This window comes from Narcine bancroftii, chromosome 6 (assembly GCF_036971445.1).
Source record: "Narcine bancroftii isolate sNarBan1 chromosome 6, sNarBan1.hap1, whole genome shotgun sequence".
Lineage (NCBI taxonomy): Eukaryota > Metazoa > Chordata > Chondrichthyes > Torpediniformes > Narcinidae > Narcine > Narcine bancroftii.
In genome coordinates this window covers 131,127,554-131,151,552 of record NC_091474.1, presented here as the reverse complement: position 1 = coordinate 131,151,552, position 23,999 = coordinate 131,127,554, and the positions used below count along the sequence as shown (strand labels likewise).

The window sequence follows — 23,999 nt, the reverse complement described above, 5'->3', positions numbered from 1 at the left end:
GAAAACCTGATGTAGATTCAGAGAGTTGAGTGCTTGGAGGGTAGAACTTTTGCATAGAAGTGTAGGCACAGTTGTAATGTAGGAAATGTCCAGTTGGACAGCCAGATCCCACAAATAATGATGTAATTATATCTAGGAAATCTGTACTAGGTGATTGTGAGAAAAATAAACCCCATAATTCCAAGAAAAACACATCTCTGGGAAATACAGTGGTACTAATATTCTAGTCCCTCACAGCTCAGGCAATTTGGGTTCAGTTCAGTTTCTGTCTGTATAGAGCTTGCATATTTATAGTAGTAGATGGACTTCCTTTGGCTTCTTCCCAAATCAAAGTCGTGGGTTGGAATATTAATTAACCTCCGTAAACTTTGGTGGGTAATGGGAGAATAAAGTTCTGGAAAGAGAGGAGATGGATGAAGTTAATGAGTAAGAGGAAATATAGGTGCTTGACAGTGGCTATAGTTGTGGTGCTCAAGGATCCATTCTGTGTTGTATGACTCCATGGCTATGATGTGTACCATTCTTGATAATGGTGCTGTGGGGTCTTTTGCATGCTCCTGAAGGAGCACTTTGGTATGTTCTAAAATACACGCACAAAGCACTATAAGAGGCAGAGAATGTGAATGAAAAGCATTTAAGGGAGATGGCCATGCCAAAGGTTCAATCAGATAGATGGGTGAGCACCAGAAGGGTCAGCCAGGTAGTACAGATTCCCCTGTGCCTGTTCCCCTTTCAAACGAGTCTGCCATTTTGGGAGGGTGAGAAATTGCCTGTCAGGAAAAATAATAGCGTCAGTTAGATCAGTGGTGTCCTGGATAGTCAGTACACTGGTGAGAACAAGGTGAGCAATAGTTTAGTACAAGTTTATTTGTAACATTTATACCTAATGGAGTGAAAACTTCTGCAAGCAGTCTAACTGATCAACCTCCACATTCGTAAAGCTGTTTAAAATTGAATAAGAGAGGATGGTGTGGTTAGTGTAGCGATTAGCACAATGCTATTACAGCGCCAGTGCCCCTGGCTCAAATCTGGCATTCTCTTTATGCAGTTTGTATATTTTCCATGATTCTGCATTATTTTCCTCTGGGTACTCCAATTTCCTCCTACCCTTCAAACACATATGGAGGTTATTGACTTATTGGTGTATTTGGGCTTGTGGGCCAGAAGGGCCAGTTCCCATGCTGAATTTTTGAAAAAGGCCAATGTCAGAGTTGAACTGAAAATAAGATCGGGTGTGCAAAGCAAGGGTAGAATGAGAACACTGTGTGGGCATCATTCAGGAGCCTGTTGGTGGCAGGGAAGTAATTATGATGGGGGAGCTCTATCAGGACACAATTGTTATTACTGCAGCCACGGGTGAGGTTCCAGGATGGTGTGTTGCACCCTTGGTACCAGGGTCAAGGATGTTTCTGAGTTAATACAGGACATTCAGAAAGGAGAGGATGAGCAGCCAAAGTTGGTGATCCATATTGGTACTAACAACAGGTGGAGGAGGGATGAGATCCTTCAAAGAACATTTAGGAAGTTGGGCATGGTGTTTTTTTAAAAAGGATCTCTGGCTATGATCTTGGGAATTCTCCCTGTGCCAGATATTAGCAAGACAAGAAATAGAAAGATAGTAAAGTTAAATGCATGACTAAGGAGTTGGTTCTTCTGGCACTGGCTCTTTTCTAGGGCAGGAGAGACCTGTACGAAGAGGACTGTTCACAGAAACTGGAGAGACATCAGTAACCGCACAGGAAGGTTGGCTAGTGCTATTTTGGAAGAATTAAGCAAGCATGACAGGAGGATGAAAAATAGGTCAGAAGTTTATAAAAGGTAGAGATTGGGTCAGATAAGGCTGAAATGAGGGATAAGTAGGGCCAGGTTAAAGAACATGCTGGGGCTGATAGGATAATGTGTATTTATTTTAGAAGCAAGAGATATTACAGTTAAGGCAAATGGACTGAGAGCCTGGATATTGGAAATACTTGGTTGAAACAAGGAAAGGAAAATAGGTCGTTGTATACCACTTGAGAAGATTACATATATTGGACGTAATAAATTTGAAATTCTGACTCCTAAAAATTAAGATACGTTCAATTTTATTTGATAGTTTTAGTAAGCTTTTATAAACAATATCCAGATGTTCTCTTTTTCTTTATTTCTTTTCTATCAGGTTGTTGGGGGAAGGGGGGAGGTTGGGAGGGGAAAACTTTTTTAAAAATCACCTAATTTTTATTAAATTGATGTACAAATTTTAAATCATATGTGAAATTAAATCAAATTTTCCAAAAAAAAACAAAGAAAGGAGGCACATGAGTCTGCAAATGCTGGAATCTAAAGCCAAACACAACCTGCAGGAGGAACTCGACGGGTTGAGCAGCTTCAGTGGGCTGATGCTTCTGACCAAAGCCCTTCATTAAGACAAGGGCAGTGCTGGCCTTTCACTGTTTCAGCTGTGATAGAGAAGGATTTAAAAGAGAATGGGGAGTCACACCACTGATCAGGGAGAATGTCACAGCAGCACCTAAAGAAGATCTCCTTGAGGTTTCATCCAGTGGGCCAATATGCACAGAGCGAGAGAATCCAGTATGTCAGCAGATCATAGAAATATGTGGTGGGTGACTTGGATTTCCCTGATATTGACTTGGACTCCCTACATTGTCAGAGGCTTAGATGGGCAAAGCTTGTGGGTATATTCGGTGAAGGGGCCATACTTGACATTGTGTTGTGTCAGGAGCCTGGCAGATGATTGGCGTTTCAATAGGAAAGCAGTTTGTGAATAATGATTATAGCTCCATAAGTTTTCAAATAGTCACTGCACAAAGAGGATTTAGAATTTTAAGTTTTACATTTTAAATTTAGACATGCAGCATGCAAACACAGGGAGAATGTACAAATTCCATACAGACAGGTGGATTCCAACCTGGGTTACTGGCATTGTGATAGTGTTACACTGCCCACAAATCTTGATGTTAGCAAGACAATGACATGAGAGAAAAGAAAGTGAGTTAATGATTCAGGTTATCCATCCATTATATTAACTCTTTTGGCTTCCACCCCCCCCCCCCCCCACCCCATTTCTTCCTTAGACTTTACACCTTTCTCATTTTGTCTTTTTTCATTTTGTCTGTCCCTTTGTTCATTTTCTTTCTCTCAAACCCCCATCAGTCTCTCAGATGCATCATCAACGTGGCAACCTTGGTAGATCCTCTTCATCTTTTCCCCCATCCATCTTTCGAATTGAAACTGGCATATTTTCTCTATTTCTCAGTTTGACCTGAATCTTTAGCTCTAGTTTCTGTGTCACAAGTGCTGCCAGACTTGCTGTGTGAGGTAAAACAGTCCATGGTTATTGCTTTAAAAGATCCGATGACTTATTCTGAGTTGACCTTTTCCTTTTGAATGCTATAGGATTATTTTTATTTGTGAATCCACTCAAAAGAAGCTTCCTGTCAGAAATATATTTGCGTTTTGTTTTCAAAGTTGCCCCAACTATGGAAATGTCAGATATAAAGTACCACAACTGTCAAGAAAACTGCAGTTCACTGACCATTAGATAAAAGAAAATAATTTTCTCCTGGAAAGAACAAATTCCTGCAGACAACTTGCAATGTATTCTACTTGTAAAATTTTTAGAAGTGAATTTAATTGGTGAAAGTGTCATAAGACACCAAGCAATGAAAATAATTTGAGCACACAAAACCCAAAGGCTCCATTGGTTTTTTTTTAAATGAGTAAAAGGAGGCCTTTTTCCTTGAGTCCCACCACAATTTATTTAGTCCATAGTGTGTTTCTTCCTACCTTTTATCTACGATCTAGACTCTACAAGAGAAACACAAAGACTGCAGATGCTGGAATCTCGAGAAAACAAAGAATTGCTGGAGGAACTCAGTAGGTCAGGCTGCCTCCATGGATAGAAATGGTTTCAGGTCTGGACTCCTCAAGACTAAAGTGAAAAGAAATCATATTTCATACATAAAGGACCTTATCACACTGGCCACAGTCTATTCTCACTGTTAGCTTTAGACAGAAGGTGCAGAAGCCTGAAGTGCTTTATTTATTTTTCCAGCAGCTATTACACTTTGGAACCTCCCCATGCTACCTTAACCATAACTATAAGCTACTTTGGGACCACTAAAAGAGCTGTCTGTACAATTGAAACATAACTTTTTTTTCTTGCACTTTTGCGACTTGACTAGTTATTTATCTATCATTTCATACTGATCATCTTTTTGCTTTGATAGACTGTTGTAGTTGGTCTATCTTCATGCCTGGGTGGCTGCAATAAGTCGGAATTTAAGTGCATTTGTACATTTTACTTATGTATGTGACAATAAACTCATATCACAACATCTTGTGATGTGCTGCCCAGAAATGAAGCCCAATTTCTGAAGGATGTCGATTGGGAAATTAGGCATGGGAAATATTTTTCTGCTGATGTATCGCAAGGAGAAAGTGCTTGTCTGATTGAGGATGTATGACAGTTTGAGGCTTTTTATTTATTTCTTTTTTTCAGAACCTGGGCATTGGTAGGGTCACCATTTGCTCCCCATCTCAAATTGGACTTGAACTGAGCAGTGTGCTGGACAATTTCAGAGGGTATTTGTGTTAAACACAGATGAACCAACTTTGCTGATTGGGTGTAAATTGGCTGTGATATTTCTTGCTTTATGGCAGCAGCTGTGTTTATAAATTAGGCATAGGTAGGACTGTGCTTTAGGAGATCCTGAGATCATGAAAGATTTTAAATACAAGGGCTTCCTGGTTTTAAAACAAGTCCTATCAACATATGAAAGTCTTCCAAACCAATTCAGAGGAACCAAGCATATAATATCCCCCAAGATCCTGGAACAAGTAAAAGCAATCTGTCTGGTTTTGTAAAGTAAAAACAGGAAGTACTAGAAACACTCCATTGGGCTGGAGTATCTGTTTCAATTTGCAGAGCCGCAAAAAAGGGTGCTGCTCGATCTGCTGAATATTCCTCTCATTTTCTATTTTATTTCAGATTTCCAGTACCAAATATATTAAATTTACAGTTTCCATCTGATTCACCTGTTCTTAAATCACAAATTAAGGTGCAGGTTAGTACTGTAGTGAGGAGGTGTCCTAAATGTGTGTCGCCTGTAGTACCTGTAGTTTTTATCCAGTGGATAAGCTAGTCAATATGTAGACATCTTTGAATAGCAATTAGTTCCCCTTTATCTCAGAGGAAATCCTTTCCTAGCAGCTTGATACAAATTAAAACCAGCCATAGAGCTAAACGTTGGTTCGATGTTGGATGTCCTGGTGTGTAAGAAAGAATAGATAGAAGAGACAAAGCTGAAGATGAGGTGAAATGAAAGTTATTGACTTTTACTTCACCAAAGCTCTGATCTCCTTTTCTGCTCTCATCCTACACCTAAAAGCTGGACTTTGAGAGTTTAATCACTGCCAGAAGTTTGGCAAATAATTTACGTTTCCACCTTATTGCAGTTATGAGAGGTGCCAAATTTCAGGGGTGCTTTTAAGATGACATGCTTACAGTCATCTTTCCTTAAACATCAGAAACAATTGTAATGCTTCAATTACCTGTTCTGGGACTCTATTTACAGTACCTTTATCCTATTCCTCCATTTTCATGTCAGTCCTTCATCATATTTTTTTTACTCACTGGAAATGCTCTTATTTCTGTAATCTCCAGTCACCCTGCATTAAATCTTTATACTCCTCCAATTTTGCTCACTTTCTATTGTTGATTGTGTCTTGGACCCTTGGCCCAGAGTCCTGGAGTTCTCTCCCCAGGCATCTCTGACACTGCACCTGCTTTAAACACTACTGAATAGCAAACTCTTCCATTTGCAATATCAGTGCATGATTGCAGAGCTGAGAAGTGGGTTTTGTTTTAAATGTTAAAGACACAACAAAAATGCATGTTGGTGTGAATAACACATTAGTTGGCCATTATCTTGGTAATGCTGAAGTATGCGGGATACTGCACCATTGCCATGATGACAGCAACTTTAGTGCAATCTTGGTCGAGGTCTGTGACTTAAATATTTGATCAAAACAAGCTAAGTTTGCTGCTGGCAGAGATGGAGGGGCTCATCTGGTCAGGCAGCATCCATGGAGAGAAATGAATAGTCAGCGCTATGGGTGGGAAGGGAAACATCAAGCATGAAACGGGGTGGAGGAAATGGCTAGGATCAGGCAAAAGTGAATAGATGACTGCAGATGGTCCCTTTCCCTTCCTGCTTCTTCACCTCCCCCACCTTTGGTTGACGGTTGATCTTGGGTAAAGTTTACTTGCTGGTGTCTATGTAGAAAATTTTTGGACAGTTGAATTGAAGTAACAGAAGATTTTGGATAGAAAGAAACAAAGGTTAATTGTAAAGTAACCCTCATACCCTCATCTCCTTGCCATTGATAATTTTGGTGAACTACCTCTCCTCCAGACCCCTGCAATTGTGCAAGTACCAATGGCTATTCCTTCCCTTATAAAACACATGAAATTTGTGCTTCCAATGTACCATTCACAAACATTAAGTTTGAGGAATCTAACTATTCTGGATTGAGATACTGATGTTGGTAATGGGTTAACCCCCTCCGGCTGCTGCCTTTTATAAAGGGTACTGTAGAATCTTGATCCCACTGACATTTCTCAAGGAACTTTTCTACTTTTAGCTAACTTATCATTAGTACACGCTTTTGGCAATGGCATTTAAATAAGTGAGAATGTCAGTGTCTGACTTTCTGAAGTTTACTCAGTGTGCCATGATGAAGGAACATATTTGAAACCAGAAGGAGCAAGTGATCTTATTTAATTTAATCTGCTCCTGTTACCTACGATATTAGTTCCTCCAGGTGATAGATCATAAAAAAAAATTTTTAAATATAGCTGGGTACTTTGAGATGTAAGGTAATGATTAATTGGAGAACTTGCCATGAGGTTATTCATTTTAATTATCTTTTCTCACAGCCATATCATGCTTCCATTTAATAATCTTACTATGTGACATTGCTAAATAGTAGTTCTCATTTTTTTATACTGTGGCGTGTGACACTTAACACATTTCTTTTGTTCCAAATGTCTGGCCATCAATTATATCCTCTTTGGTACAAGTCCCTGACATCTCCTTGACAACTGTCTCCATAGCAACAACAGCATCTTGTGCAGATAGTTGCTGCCTGTCTGGGGCAACTTATGAGGATTTGGATATCGGAAAAGTGAAATGTCACTGCGTATTACAGCACAGTGGATAAAGCTGCAAAGTTCAGGGTATATTTTCTTTCTTTTCTCTGTTGTCAAGACAAATTAGATAACTATTTTAAAGAATGATCATCCCCCTGAAGTAGAAATGCTTTATGATCACCTCAGAAGGCAATACCAGCTAATTTCACCCTGAAGAGGTTGCAATTGATCTTACTTTCAAACACTCTGGCCAAGCTTCAGAAGTTGAAGATCATTCAAATTACTGCATTAAAAGTTAGGCAGCTGATTTTTTTTTTCCAGAAGTGTCAATGCATCAATAAATTAGATCAGTTCTTTAAATGCTTGATTATTAAAACACTCACTTTTAATCAAAATCACAAAAAGGTCACATTTGTACTTTTGGACTTGTGTACTCCTTGCTGCTGTGTCCACAATTGTGGCCATTGGAATTGCAGTGGACACGATGAAATAAGTATGAATCAAATGAATTTACTCTTCATCACCCATGCCACTTTTTAAAATCCAGAATCACACACTTGACACATGCTGACGTAACATGGCTGGTTTGATGCCTTCTGGGAGTTGTAGTGCCACCATAGCGCCACTACATTGCCTGTTTTACTGTCCCTTACATTGAAACAATTTCACCATTTTGTTGACGGTTGTCCACTTTTAAGCAAAGGTTTGACTACCAAGTTGAACCTGGCAGCTGCACCAGCATTAGAAATTAGGTTAAATGCCCAAAGACAATACCTCCATTGCCCTTTCTGGAGGGATCAATGTTTATGTGAGACTGTAAAGCTGTGAGAGATGCATTTCTATGGACATATTGAGACAACCCATGGTCTTCTGAACATTGAAGGTACTTTGTATAAGAGGAATGCAATCTTGGACAATGATACAGGGTTTGATAAGACAGAAAAGAGGTTTTCATTTGAGTTCAAAATTTGAGGTCAACTAAAAGTAATGAAGTGTTAAAGAGGATTTTTTTTAAAAACCTGAGAATGGGGTGGGGGGGGGGATAAAAGGGAACCAGCATGGATGTTTTCAAGAAGAGCTGGTAGATGCTTGAGGAGTATTTCTTTGAGAGGTGGGGTGGGGAGGGGGGTTAAGACATTGAGAAATATGTTGTTGGATAAGGGCAGGCACATGTGAAGCATTAATACCAACATGGACTCGATGGCCAAGCAAACTGTTTATCCATTATATGACCTGAAGTAATATTGCTTATCAATAATCCACATTGCAATGTCTTGAATGAATGAATATATATATATATATATATATATATACACACGCACATTCAGAGACCAAGTTCCATATTATTGTCTACCCATTTTTTTCATAGCATATGAGGGAACACCCCTTGTATGAAATGTCTGCAAAGATTGTGCCAATAAAAGTTTCACAACAAGATCCTGGAACAGATGGATCACTTCCCAGCTCTCAACAAAAACCGATGTTGATGATGAAATTTACCATTTAATGTGAAGTGAAAATGGTGGAAGGAGGACACCACCTCCACTACTACCCACCTATCCACCACCTGCATAGAACCTGCTGTTCACACAGTGGCTGGATCAACTGCCTCACAATTCTGACAACTGGAGTACAAAGCAAGTCATCTTTGACTGAGATTGTCTTAGAAATGAAAAGATTGACCTTTTTTCTTGTGTTAGGCACAACTGATTTAGACTTGATGTCTCTTGCATTGCATTACAATTCATTGATAAGGTAGTGAACCATCTGAGAAAACCCAGTGTCACAAATCCAAGTACTTTCTTCTTAATGTGCGTAATTCCTTGTTTTGGGGATGGGTGGGGGAAGGAATATGAGAGCAATGGGTTTCTCTTGTTATCCATGAAGTGGGTAATTACTAAGCCTTCAAATGGCAATTTAAATTCATGGTATAATAGTGAAAAAGAATGGTCTTTCTTGCTGAGGTTTCAACCATTCAACCTATACAATACATTGTGGTTCCTTACTATGTCCAGTTTCCACCCAATTCCAATAAATGATGTACTTGTTTGATCATATTTCCAAGGTCTGAAAAGAGTCCTGTTTAATCTTGCACCATCTCCGGGAATAAATTAGCTCGACTATATTTTCATGCTTAAGTGCATTGGTGATGTCTGCTTTTTTTTTCTTCAGTGATTATAGGTCATTGGATTAAGCTTCAAACTGAGGGACACTATTTGTCAAACAAATATACCTTTTGAGGCTTGATTCCACAATTCCTTCAAACCCAGGTAGAGGCCTTCATTTGTTCCTGTATCAATCAACAGATAACCTTACATTTGGGTGCCTTGTGATCTCATTATTTTCTCACTTAATAGACCACTCCATGGATATGAAAGCTACACTCAAGCCATGATCCATTCCACACAATGACTGGAAAATCTTGGGTGTAGATCTCATGTCCATGGGGGCAGTCTGATAGATGAGGTACTGCAGACAATAATTGCTGATTCTTCATGGTGTCAGTTTGGTGTCTATTAATGGAACATCTCCTGGGAATGAAAACCTGTGATGATCTGGGAGATGATCGCTTGGTGATTATTGGTGGGGTTATGGTCCAGCAGTAGACATGAAAGTTGCAATGTCTACTGTGTCCAAAAGCTGCAATCCAGCCTCTGCAAGGTAAAGATAATCTGCCAGACAACCTGGCCCTTGACAATGATTTTGACAACAAGGTTGGATAAGTTCAGAATTGGTGAAAACTTTGATGATACTCAAATATTATTCATTACTGAAACTGGTTAATTTTTTTTGATCTTTGACCTTGCTTTCTTTGGATATAAACCTGGTGAAGTGAGCAGGAGACATTGTTTGATGTCGTGTTACTTCATCATCCTCCCACAACTGCTTCGCTTTGACTGCCTAAAGCACAGCCAACAATGGAGTGACCTGTTCACTTTGAAAATTTTCACAGTACTTTTTTCCAGCTCTTCCATTTTACTTCTCATCTTGGCTCTTCAAAGAGCGTGTACTAATCTGGACTTGCTGTAGGACACCTTTATGTCAGGTCTGATGCACCTGTGCATGCATATCCTTTTATACCAGTGGAGTTGTCCTTTAAGGAATCATCTATTATAGCCACTTTCAATGTTTTTCTTCAGCAAAGTCCTTCGATAGAGATGAATGGGGCTTTTTGTTTAAAGTTTTGGAAAAATTTAAATTTGGGCCTCTTTTTATTGGTTGGGTTAAGGATTTGTATAAAAATCCCACAGCGAGAGTAGTAATGATTGGACAGATGTCTCCACCTTTTAAGTTAACCAGATCGACTAGATAGGGATGTCCTTTGTCACCAGATTTGTTTGCATTGGTTATTGAACCTTTGGCGCAAAGGATTAGGCAAGACAACAGGATAAAAGGGATTAAAGTGAATACAAATGAATATAAAATAAATTTATTTGCAGATGATGTGTTGATATATTTAACTGATCCTATACGATCCTTGATGAATTTGTATGAATGTTTTATAACAGTATGGGGCATTATCTGGATATAAGGTTAACTGGGAGAAGAGTGAAATTATGCCATTGACAGAGATGGATTATTTGTTTTGTAGACAGATTGTGAAGTTTAGATGGTCTGACTGAATTAAATATTTGGGTATTATTGATAGTAATTATAATCTATTTGCATTGAGTTATTTACCATTATTAGCTAAAATTAAAATTAAAAATTGAAATTAAATGAAATTAAAAATGATTTAAATAGATGGAAGGATTTACCAATAACATTACTAGGAAGAGTTAAGGTACCTTAAGTTTTTTTAAAGATATTAATTCTTTGATAATGTTTTTCTGGAAAGACAAAATGGTGAGAGTCTCACTACAAAAATTAATGTGGAAATATGCATTAGGTGGTTTTGGCTAAGATGCCTTTATTTCAAAATAAACTTTTACTATTTGCAGTTAACAATCAATTATTGAGATTATGGCAACAGAAAGGTGTGAAATTAGTAGAAGATTGTTATGAAGCAGGATATTTTATTTCCTCAACAAATGAGAGAGAAGTTTAATGTACCTTTTTTAACTTATCAGGTTAAAGATTTATTGTTTAAAAAATTTTGGACATACTTCGTGCCTTCCAAGAAAATCTAAATTAGAGATTTTGATTACTGGTGGAACTTGGAAGGGTTTTATATCAAATATGTACATCTTATTGCAGGCTAAATCTTTTAAGCCAGATGTAGATAAGACAAGAGTGAAATGGGAGAGAGATTTGGGGATAGATATCCCCTTGGAAGATTGGATGTCAATATGTGAAGACAGTGTGACCAAGATTGTGAATGTGCGATATAGATTAGTTCTTTATAATTTTATTCATCAATTGTATTTAACCCCTGAGAAATTAAAGAGGTTTAAGTATATCAGTTCAGATTTGTGTTTTAGATGTCATAAGGAAGTAGGAACCTTCTTACATTCAGTTTGGTTATGTGAGACAGTTAAACTTTTTTGGAATAAAATTAAAGAATTTCTGGAATGTTTAAAATTAATTTAGGCCCTACAATTTTTTTATTGGGTGATATTAAATCGTTGTGTTTAGAATTGAAATTGGATAAATCTCAAATTGCTTTTCTGAGGATGGCTTTAGCAGTAGCTTGGAAATGTTTAGCAGTTACTTGGAAGAACGATATCCAGTTGAATATTCAATGATGGCATATGGAGATGAGATCATGTATTCCTTCAGAGAAGATGGCATATAATTTGCAAAATATACCTTTTTTGAGAAAGTTTGAAGCCCGTGTATGGATTGGATGCGTACTAATTCTTGAAATATTTTTCCACACATGGGTGGTGTGGCCCCAACCATGACACATGTAAATGTATTATTTTAACTATTCACTTTTTTCCTTTTTTTTCTTCCTTTTAGGATAGATTAGTAGGGGGTTGGAATGCGGATTGGAGAGGGGGAGTTTTATGGGTTAAAATATGTATAACATTGTATTTGACATATTATCTATTATTGAATAGAAATAAAGTTATCAAAAAAATTTTTTTTAGCTATTGCCCCCCCCCCCCCCCAGGTTTCAGCTCAAAGTTTATGGGTTCCCTTCCCTGTGAAGTAGTCAAGTTTTGGTTTCTTCCATACTTAACTCATATACACTGCATAAAAAAGGCATTTAAGATATTTAGGTTCAGTGAGGTAAAAATAAAACAAGGCTTTTACTTAAATATGCTGTGGTCCCGGGTTGGGTGGGGGAGAAACGTGGGGGCCCCATTGACAATGACTGATCTATTTTGCCTGAATCTGAAAAAAGGTGAAAACCAACCTTACAACTTTCTTTTTACCATCCATCTCTGCACTATTATCCATCTATAGCTTTATCCCTGTTCATTCAATTCATTCTCATTCCTGGTTTGCATCCCATCAGTTTCCTTTCACCCCCCAACAAACTTAATTCACCTTCATGCTGCCACCCCACATGTTACACCCACAACAGCAACCCAATTTGTATCCTGTCTTTAGCAAAGTTGTTAGATCTGACAGCCTTATCTTTTACCTCTGTGCAGTTTTGCTTTCTGTTGCAGATATCTAAAAGATCCAAACCAAAACTGCAAGATGCCTCAATGAATTGCTGACCAGAGAATTATTTGCTTTCCCTCCTCTCCATTCACAACCACAGCGACCTCCCAATGGCCAATCATTTCAATTCTGAGTCACGTTCACTTGTCTGACCATGGACTTGTGTGCTATCCCACCGGAATCACCTGCAGATTTTGAGGAACAACACCTCATTTTCCATCTGGGCACTCCAGCCAGATGGCATGAACATGGACTTTACTGCTTTTCATTAAACCTGCTCACCTTTTCTTCTCCTCCCCCTTTCTTCTCTTTCCATTTCTTCTACCCACCCAGCCATCCCCCACCCCTTCATTGCTGCTCTCCCCACCTCCTTTCTCCACCTATCATCTCCTGCCTTTGCCACGCCCCCCCCCCCCCCCTCTTGTTCAGACGTTTGCCGGCATTTTCTCAAACTTTGATGAAAGGCTCAAGCCAGAAACGTCAGTTCTGTATCTTTACCTTTGCTACGTAAAGGACTGAGGTTCTCCAGCATTTTGTGTTTTATTTCAACCATGGTGTCTACAGATTTTTGTGATTTACTTTCCCTTTTTCAAACCAATAATCATCAACCTCCTTCAGCTTCTTCAATGCTGGCTGCTTAATAATGTCAATTAAGGAGATTTTTGGATCTGAGCAAGCATTGGTGCTTGTGGCACCACTGTATAGAGTGGGCTGATGAATGTTGCAGTAACACCTTCATCCTTGCAGCAGGTAATGGAGAGAAAGAAGGCAAGGAAGAACGCCACTTGTGACCAGCTTCAGCGATTGTAGTCAGACTTTTGTGCACAGGGTGACCTTGGGCCACTTCTTCCAGGAGATTCATAGTAAGGCTTCTCAGGCAACCTGCTCTTGGAAGCAGAAGAGGGGCAAACTCCAGGCAATAATGCAACTGCCAGCAATGGCTGATGCTTGAAGTCCAAACCAAAGAACAAAAATGTGCTGGAAATACCAACAGACCAGGTGGAATTTGTGGGGAGAGGTGGTAAATGTTCCACCTGAAATTTTGAATTGTTAACATTTCTCTCTGCCTCAAATGATGAATTATTCCAGCATTTTCTGCTTTTACTTCAGTCAGTATTTCCTTCCCCAAGGTGTTCATTTTTCTTAAATGTTGTCAGCATTTCTTGGGTTCCTAATGATGGATTTCAGAGAGGCAATCCACACTTTAAAGTTGTGCAGAACCGATGAATGCTATTAGGCCCATGGTGCTGGGTTGACTCCTTTGTATCAAGCCATGCCTCAATGGGTATTTGTCATGTGTTTAATTCAGAGGTTTGTGCATTCAAATCCCACTTCAATGCAAAACAAAATTGTGCTGAGATTTCAGGATTGCTGCACTCTCTGGACCAAAGTATGGATGAAATATTAAGCCAAGCATTTAAGGTAAATGTAACAGATCCCATGCCATTATTTTGCAGAAGAGCAAGTGAGCTGTCCCTGGGTAGCCTGGTTAATATCTATTTTTCCAACATCATCAAAAGGTACAGATTAGAAAATACAGGACATGAAGTTCACACCTTGTGCACCAATCAGTGAAGGTAAAAACACAGGAATAGCAGGTGGTGAAGAAAGTAAATGCCATGTTATCTTTATTGTGAGAAATTTTGAATATAGAAACGGGGGCACTTGCTGCAGTTGGATGGGGCTTTGGTGTGGTCATGTATTAAGGGTTGTGTGCAGTTTTGTTCCCCTAATCTGAGGTAAATCATTCTTGCATTTGAGGCAGTGCAGTGAATGTTCACCAGACAGACTGATTCCCTGAGAAGGCAGGACTGATAACTGAAGAAAGATTGGGTAAACCAGGGTTATAATCACTGGATCCTGCCTTTGCGACCACACCTTCCTGCCTTATTCCTTTGCCCTGACCCCTGCTGACTTTTTTCATACCTTGATGAAGGGCTCAAGCCTGAAATGTTGGTTATGTATTCTCACTTTTGCTGCATAAAGGACACTGCTGAGTTTCTCCAGCATTGCTTGTCTTTGCTTCAACCATGGTGTTTACAAATTTTCATACTGGAATTGAGAGAAACGAAATGTAAAATTCTGACAGGTTAGACACTTAGAAGCAGGAGAAATGCTCCTGATGTTGAGGAAGATCAGAACAAGGGGTCATAATCTAAGGATAAGGATTGTCATTTAGAATTGAGGTGAGAAGAAAGTTGTTTCCTCAAAGTTGTGAACTTATGGAACACTCTGCTAAAGAAAGTTGTTGAGGCCAATTCACAAGGCCTATTCAAAAGGAAGTTGAATTTGACCCTTCTGGACAAAGGGATCAACTAGTATGGAGAGAATGCAGGAATTGGAGACTGACATTGCATGATCAGCCATGAATGTGGGGCGGCTGAATGTCTTACTCCCGCGCCTGTTTTCTACAAATGATCTAACACAAGTTTGTGCCATTTCCCCTTGAGCCTTTCCTGTGAGCCCTGCATATCTTTTCCTTTCTAAGAAGGAATTAGTCCCAATTGTGACCATGGCGAATGTTCAAGGAGGATGAGATGAACAATGAGCAGATATTCAAGGGGATGAACATTGGCAGTTATAATTCCAGTTTGTATGTGGATCCAGGAATATCAATGCATCAATCAGCTGGGATTCAATGGTCATCCCACATCAAGTGGCCTTTGCGTCATCATTGGCTGGGCCTTTCATGTCAGCCACTATACATATGATCCTGGGAAGATGGTCTGCGATTGCACTGAGCCTTGTGCTTGGATGCTGCTTTATTAGTGCAGAGTCGTAAAAGATTCTTGGCAGCGGATAAGGGAAATTACTTATTTCTCATTTCAGCCCCAAATCTTGTATTATTCCAGGAAAATGGACTATGGATGGTGAAGTCTCTGACAGCTTTTTGATTAGAGTTGCTTTCATCATACCAAGTCTTAATACTTAAACCTGGAGAATCTCAGCAGGTCCTGCAGCATCACAGGAGGCAAAGATAATATCAGGCCTGAGCCCTTCATCAAAGCCCTTAGTTTGACGAAGGGCTGACGCATCCACTTTTGTGTATTAAGTACAATCACGGCATCTGCAGATCTCGTTTTTCACAAGTCTTATGTTTGCACTACTCTGTATGTTAAATGCCAGCTTCATAGCTTCCTGTTCTTGATCTAGTACAAAATCAGTAATTGGATCCTGTTGGTATGTTCTGTACCTTTTGATGCTTAGAGATGAGTGACCTGCAGTTTTATTTAGTTAAAGTATGTTTTACTGATCTGTGTGTGTTCCAGATATGTCTTGGCAGATTTGTAATATACACAGGTATCCATTAATGTAAAGCAGCTTTAGTTTAATGAAGAATATTGAAAGAAGTGCAGAGCATATTTGCAATGCGATGTTGTGGCTGCCTCGATGGTGGGGTTTTATCCCATTCCAGACAATCCCACACACCCAGGACTGTACTGAGGGCGAGCCAATAGGATGTTAAACCAATAGGTTTTTAAGACAGGCTCATATCTTTTGGCCCAATTCTGAAGATAAGTGGGGTTGCTGTGATGTGCTAAACATCAGGGGTAATGAATTTGATTGGAGACGCAAGAGATTCCAAATGCTGGAATCTGAAGCAGCACAATCTGCTGGAAGAATTCAGTGGGTCAAGCAGCATCAGTGGGAGAAGAAGAATGGTCAATGTTTAGGACAATGCCTTTTATCAAGAGTGCCTTGATAAACTGTTCCAGCCTGAAATGTTGACCACACTTTTTTCCCCCACTGAAGTTGCTCGATCCACTTAGTTCCTAATGAGGATTTGTGTTTTTTTTAATGAGATTTATTGTCTGGTGATGTTTGTTTCTGAATGCTTACTTTATTGTCTTGTGTTGGGCTTTTTCATTTTCACTTGATGGAAGAGTAGACCAGGTTTTCCAATTGTGCTCTCATGGTTGCAATGTCTTTTTGTGTGAAATTGGTTCTGCTAATATGTTAGAAGGGACAGATGAACGCAGTTGCAGTTCAACCCATGTTAGACTTGCCCTTTAGATCATGTCTGGGAATACTAACTGAATGGCAACATTTTCAAATGCAGGACTTGAAATGCAATGGATACTGCCATTTAATTCCATTGCAACATCTTCAGTGAATGAGAGAATGTTACCTTTTTGGACAGTCTTGGGTCTCCTTACAAATGAGTTTTCTGACCTTGCCAGATGACTTTCCCTATTCCTCCCACATGTAAGGATACAATTCTGCTTGTAGCACTGCAACTCACCAATTACAAGTGTCAAACCACCTTTTACAGTGGGACAAATATTAAAGGAGCTTGCCAGAGGTGTCATTACAATTCGCCTCACTTCTCTGACCTTAGTAGATGATGGTTTTACTTCATACAGAATGTGTAACACTGAAATGGGTCTTGCATCTAAGTGACCCTAGTTATTCTGCACAAGCCTCTTCCCACTCAATTTATTCCATCTTGCCATCATTCTCCTTCACGTCATTGTCCAGCTTCTCCTTAAATGCACTACGGCTGTTTACCTTCACTATTACTCGCTTCAAGTTCTATACAATTAATGTTCAACTTTTCCCCGTTAAATTAAGTATTTTGTTTGTGACCCAAGTATTGGTCTTTCTCTGTGCATGGAAACATCTCTGGATCAACCTTGCCAGTTTTTTTTTAAAGATTTTAATGTGTTCTGTTAGGACAAGAAAAGGCCATTAAAGATTGATACAATTTTGAAACAGGAATAAGCCACTCAACCCCTTAAATCTGTTCCACCATGTGTAAAGATCATAGCTGATCAGATTGTCACCTTAATTTTGCATTCCTGTCTGTGGATGGTATTTTTCATCCCCTTGTTTATCTATCTGCTTTGTCTTGAACATATACAAGGACACTGGCTGCATCACTCTGTAATGTAAAGGTCCATTAGTCACGCAATACTAATGTAACATATATGAAATTCTTTCTTTTGTCCACCGTAAAGCAAACAGAGAATTGCCACTTTGTTCAGTGCCCCTCACTGAAACCTACAGCACCTGGTCTTCCAAGGCGGTCTCCTCTCCAAATACTGACCAGGCCTGAGCCTACTTAGCTTCTGAGATCAGTCAGTCTCATCTGTATTTAGGCTATTGGGCTTCTTGGGGAAAAGTGTTCCAGAGATTTACTAGCCTCTTGATGGGGTGGTGGGGGGAATCGTCTCCCCTGCAACCCAAAAGGCCCTTGTGTTCTAGATCTTTCTGCAATCGGAAACATCCTATCCACATCAAGAATTCAACCATAATCTTGGTCATTTTTTCCTTTGGTTTATAAGTGCATATTTGCACATTTTTTTTCAGCTGTGCTCAGTCGCAAAGTTGAGAAGAACAACACAAGAAATGAAGGCAATAGTGGTGCTGGCACACATCTCACCAAAAAAAAACTGACCCCCATTTCTCTCCTCAGTCGAACCACACACATAGGTGCAGATTATAGAGAAAGTGAGGTTTCCTGTGGATTTGGAGATGGAAGTGAGAACTTGGCATGAAGGAGGCGACTGAATCACTTTGAATTTTGCTTCTTTGAAGCTATGAGTCAAAAGATGTGAGGCATTAATACTGCTGGCAAAGCATGGAAAGAAGCCATGGTCAAATGATGAAGATCTTGCTTCAACTGAGGACAGAAAATAAGGTTTTTCAAAGTAAAACTATACATTTCCTCTAGGATTTTGGAACAAATCCTGTGATACTTTAATCCAAACTGCATTTCCATGCTATGAAGGAAATGGTGGCATTTCTATATTTTTCTGCGACCCTCTCTCTTCAAACTGTACTAGCTTATGAATTGATCCTTGAGCCTTGACCAGATTTGTGATTGTGAGGTATTTATAATCCTTTTTGAGTCAAGTTCTCTTCACCCTCTCTCTCTTAATTTTAAACTAAAAATAAACTGCCAATTTAAATTTAACAGCTGGATGAATTGAGATGCTTTGCAAACTCTAGCTGTCAATGGAGCACCATTGATTTTGGCCAAGGATTTCCATGTGGAAATTCAAGGGTTAAGTTTCTAGACCAATATGAATGAGCCCAGGGAGCTAACATTTTATTGTAACCAGTATTCATTCAGTGTTTTATGCTGAAACTACCAAGAAGCACATAAGCACTGCTTCTTGAATACTCTTGTCATGGTGCATTGAGTTTTATGTCTAGCTTGTACCTCTTTGTGCTCTTGAGCTGTATGTGAATTTCACAAAGCCCTGTGATAGTTTGTCAAAAAGCTGCAAGTAGATTTCATTGTAGATGTCATTAAATGAATGCACCATTTAATATGTAATAGAGGGTGGTATATACAAATACCCCACTGTTGTTCTTTTTTAAAAAATTATACTGTTAAAATCTTTGTGGGGGGGTGTTGCAAGTCTCTGCAAAGCATGATTTTATTCATTTTGTAAAATACAATTGCTTCATACTTTCATTAGACACCACTGTCTGTGTAATTGACTCTGATTTAGGCAAATAATGAGTAGAAATATTTATAATTGTATCAGGTCTGTTTTCTTATGATGAGCCTGAACTAATGTATAACAGTTTTCAGTCACTCTGGATGGCACCAGATAGTTATTAAACTGCAGTAGGTTAATTGTCCTTTCAATTAACTGCAATAAAAAAAACAGATGGTCTTTCTGGCCCAGCAAATCTGTGCAGTCCAGCGCAGCTCACTTCAGACAAAAGCTTTTCTCTCTAGAAATCGCTTTCTCAGACAGGACACCTAATCCTGAGCTACCATTGTTATAATTGTCCAGCAAATCTGTGTAGTCCAGCGCAACTCACTTCAGAAAAGGTTTTCTATGTAGAAATCTCCTTCTCGGGCAGGACACCGAATCCTGAGCTAACATTGTTATAATTGTCCAGCAAATCTGCAGTCCAGTGCAGCTCACTTCAGACCAAAGGTTTTCCATCTAGAAATCTCCTTCTCAGGCAGGACACCTAATCCTGAGCTACCATTGTTATAATTGACCAGCAAATCTGTGCCATCCAGCGCAGCTCACTTCAGACAAAAGCTTTTCTATCTAGAAATCTCCTTCTTGGGCAGGACACCTAATCGTGAGCTACGATTGTTATAATTTCTACAAGGCTTTCCTTTGAAAAAGAAATAGAGCAATTTCTTCACTGAGGACGTTTTCACTTGCGGAGAATGCTTTGTTGGTTTCTGAGAATTGGTTTATGGTAGACTTCAATAATGGTACACAGTTAAAAATTGAATATAATGAATTAGATTTTAACATTATAAACCAGTGGTTCTCAACCTTTTTCTTTCCACTCACGTACCTCTTTAAGTATTCCCTATGCCATCGGTGCTCTGTGATTAGTAAAGGATTGTGAGTGGGAAGGTTGAGAATCATTGCTCTAGAACCAATTGTTACTGAAACATTTTGCTTGAGAAATATTGTCATTGGCCCATTTCCTTTGGACTTATGAAACTCTGCATAATGAGTCAATTGGATATGATTAAAACAGTGGTTTTCAACCTTTTTCCTCTACCCACATCCCAACTTAAGCAATCCCTTACTAATCACAGAGCAACTATGGCATCAGGAATACTTAAAGGGGATTTTTAGAGAATTCATTGAGCGACAAATTAAAATGTACTTTGAAATAAATACGGAATCAGTGAAAGATAAATTTATACTATGGGTTGCAATGAAAGCATTCATCAGAGGGCAGATAATAAGTCATGTAACTAAGATGATGAAGGACTACAATCGGAAAATAGAACAGCTGGAAAGGGAAATAGCAAGTACAGAAAAAGAATTAGCAATAAGGGAAGATACAACAAAAAGAAGAGAATTGGCGGACAAAAAAATAAAATATGAAACACTACAAACATACAAGGTGGAGAAGAACATAATGAAGACAAAACAGAAGTATTATGAGCTAGGAGAAAAAATACACAAAATACTAGCTTGGCAGCTTAAGACAGAACAAACTAAAAGAACGGTATTGGCATCAAGGAAAAAGGACAAACAAATTACATATAAACCAACGGAGATCAATGAAAACTTCAAGGAATTCTACGAGCAACTATATTGAACTGAGAACGAAGAGAAAGAAGACAAAATAGATGAGTTTCTAGCTAAAATTGAACTACCGAAATTGCAAGAAGAGGAGCAAAATAAATTAATAAAATCATTTGAAATAGAGGAATTACAGGATATATTAAAAAAACTACCGAACAATAAAACGCCGGGAGAGGATGGTCTCCCAATAGAATTCTATAAAACATTTAAAGAGTTATTAATTCCTACTCTCCTGGAAGTAATGAACCAGATTGAAGAAAAACAAAACATGCCAGATTCATGCAAAACAGCAATAATTACAGTAATACCAAAGACGGGGAAAGAGCCACTAACACCAGCATCGTATAGACCAATATCTCTCCTTAACACAGATTATAAGTTAATAGCTAAACTATTAGCAAACATATTGACCGACTGTGTACTAAAAATAGTAAAACTAGATCAAACCGGATTTATTAAGAAAAGACGAACAACGGACAATATCTGTAAGTTCATTAACTTAATCCATGCAGTACAAGGAAACAAGACGCCAACAGTGGCTATTGCCTTAGATGCAGAGAAAGCCTTTGACAGAGTAGAATGGAATTATTTATTCAAAGTACTACAGAGGTTCAACCTACCAGAGAAATATATTTGGATTAAAGCATTATATAAAGGACCATTGGCGAAAGTGACAGTAAATGGATATATATCAAGCCAATTTAAATTAAGCAGATCAACTAGGCAGGGATGTCCACTATCTCCCTCACTGTTCGCGTTAGCTATAGAACCACTGGCAGAACTGATAAGAACAGAAAATAAAATAAGAGGGAAGAAAAGAAAAGAAATATAAAATCATTCTATTTGCAGATGACATCATAGTATACTTAACAGAACCAGAAATATCAATGAAAGAATTACATAAGAAATATTGGGGTGCAGGATCAATGCAAATAAAAGTGAAGCAATGCCAAAGAATAATTTCACAAAGTTTAAGAAAAAATCACCATTTAGATGGCAAACACAAGCAATTTGATACCTAGGTATACAACTAGATAATAAACTAGGCCATCTATACAAACTAAATTATTAACCATTAATTAAGAAATTACAAGACGACTTAGAACATTGGTAAGACTTACCACTAACACTGATAGGAAGGGTAAATTGCATTAAAATGAATATTTTCCCAAGGATACAATACCTATTTCAAATGTTACCAATTCACCTAACAGAAATTCTTCAAGGAGCTAAAGAAAATAATAAGGAAATTCTTATGGAAAGGGGGGGAAACTGAGGATAGCACTAGATAAATTAACAGAATGGTACAAACAAGGGGGCTTACAACTACCAAACTTTAAGAATTATTATAGAGCAGCACAATTAAGATAGCCATCAGATTTTTATCAAACAAGGGAAAAACCAGATTGGAGCTAGATAAAATAGGGGAGAAGGTACCTGAACATATACTATATAAGTGAGATGAAAATCTGGTACAACATAGGAATTCACCAGTACTGCACCATCTGCTCAACATTTAGAAGAAGATTCATGTAGATAGGAATAAAACAAATTACTAACTACCAAAATTAATATTGACGCAAAATCAACTAATCCCTTTCACAATAGATATAACCTTTAGAGAATGGGAGAGAAAAGGGATCAAAAGAATAGAAAATTGTTTTTCGGGAAATAAATTATCTTTTGAACAAATGAAGGACAAATATGGTATAACTCACAGTGCAATGTTTGCATACAACCAATTGAAAACCTACTTGAAGGACAAATTGGGAAGTAGACTGAGGTTATCAGAAGGAAGCATTTTGAATATGTGATTACAGACATAATGATAATTAAAAGATTTATAACAAACATGTACATCAAACTGCAAGAGAAAGAGAACGAGGAAACAAGCTGTAAACCCAAACAAAAATGGGAACAAGATCTAAACATAAAGATAAAGAATGAAACATGGGAAAAGCTATGCTCCGAAACTATGAGAAATACAATAAACACGAGGTTACGCATGATACAATATAATTGGTTACACAGGCTATACACCATGCCCCAAAAGTTAAATAAATGGGACCCAACAGTATCAGACAGATGTTTTCATTGTAAGAAGAAAACGGGAACAACAGTACATGCAATTTGGGCATGTGAGAAAGTTTTGGGAAGATCTAAACCAAGTATTAAATAAAATCACAAAAAGCAACATACTAAAAAGTCTAGAAATCTTTCTTTTAAGTAATATAAGAAATAAAGAACTTGGACTTGATTTGGATGGAGCACAAAAAAGATTTATTATGATAGCCTTAGCTGTAGCAAAAAAATGTATTATATCAACATGGAAATTAGAAGATAGCCTGAGAATACAGCAATGGTACATAGAAATGAATAAATGTATTCCATTGGAAAAAATAACATATAATTTAAGAGATAACATCACAGTATTCGAACAAATTTGGGAACCATACATGGAACACAACAGAGAAGTCCTACCATGGACCTCCACTACCTAAAATGACAGAAGGAGAAGACTAAATGAACTGACCCAGTATGTAAAAGTAGAAGACACAAATTTCTTGTTTATTTTCATTGTGTGATGACATTGTTTAATGGGTTTAATGTATCATATAGGTTGAACGTTGAGTGGGTGGGGAGGGGGGGGAAGGGGAGAAAATGACACTGTATATTCAAGAGGGAAATGTTTGTGTGTATTTTGGTTAGTATGGTGAAAAATTTTTAAAAATTAAAAAAAAGGAATACTTAAAGGGGTATGTGAGTGAAAAGAAAAGGTTGAGAACCACTGTATAAACCAAACTGCCAGGGAGGCAGAGTGTGGAGACAGAAATTCCAGTACATGCAGATTCTTTGTCCAACTTGATTCCCTTGTTTGTTGGACTATCCTGGTTAAACATAAAATACACAAAGTTGTAGATGCTGGAATTTTGAACAACACTTGATTGGATAGAGGAACTCAGTTGGCTGAGCAGTATCTGTGGGAATAAAGATAGACTGGAACTCTTCAAGTTCTGGTCATCTTGCCTTAGTACCCAAGCAAAAAGATTGAGATGAATTGTGCCTACAAATGGGAATAATGTGTTTTTAACCAGAGCTGGTGGTTACTGGGGAAATGAGGAGAGCTGTATATTTTGAAATCTGTTTGCTCGCCGTTCATTTAATTTGCACTTTGGAAGTTGGAAAAGATAATATTTTTGCACAATGTCTTTCAGGAGCTCAGGCCATCTCAAGGCAGATTGAAAAGGATGAGTATTTTTGAA

The 23,999-nt window shown here is 38.3% G+C and overlaps 1 protein-coding gene across 1 annotated transcript in view; it reads left to right on the top strand.

The window, feature by feature from the left end:
* eys (eyes shut homolog) overlaps positions 1–23,999 on the top strand; it is a 986,043-nt gene that overhangs the window by 469,041 nt on the left and 493,003 nt on the right. The window lies entirely within an intron of this gene.